We start from the raw sequence: 648 nt of genomic DNA, 5'->3' as shown, positions 1-648 counted from the left end.
CTTCCTGAGGAGCCGCCGCGGGGATGAGCTTTGTCCCGCGCGGGAACCTCCCGCCTGCCCCGGGAGGGGGTTTCCTTGCTATTTCCCTCAGCCCCGACAGACGGAACAGTAACAGCTTGGCGCTTGGGTTTTCCCCCGGTTGGACCGGGATCGTTACCAGGGCTGCAGCGTTCGGCCGCAGCCCGATTCCTCTTACAACCACCTTTTGATCTGGGCAGTATTTTACAGGAGGAGATCACGCGGGAAGCCTACGGTCAAGCTCAGCGTTTAACTGCTGAGCTCGTCCTTTCTTCAACACAAATCCACGCAAAGACGGGTTATTTCAGCTTGCTAGAGCACGCGCGGAAGCACCGGTTGCCTGCTAGTACTTGGTTTCTGTTCCTGCTTTGCTCTGACTTGCCGTGTCTGTTCCTGCAGTCGGTGACGGAGAACTGCTGGGTTCACAGCAGCCCGCTAATGACACGCACCACGTTAATAATTCCAGAAACACACACGTCTTAACAAGGTACCTAAAACCCAAGAAGGGACTGAGTAATTCAGAAAGCTCGTACTTTGGGTTTTGCTCACGAGCCTTACCTTGGCACCTGTAGGTCAGCAGGAGCGAGCTCCTGAAGCAGCGGGGTTGGCGGCCTTTGGGCTTGACATTAG

This window comes from Pygoscelis adeliae, unplaced genomic scaffold (assembly GCF_000699105.1).
Source record: "Pygoscelis adeliae isolate BGI_AS28 unplaced genomic scaffold, ASM69910v1 Scaffold71, whole genome shotgun sequence".
Classification (NCBI taxonomy): Eukaryota; Metazoa; Chordata; class Aves; order Sphenisciformes; family Spheniscidae; genus Pygoscelis; species Pygoscelis adeliae.
This window is presented reverse-complemented; position numbering follows the sequence as displayed.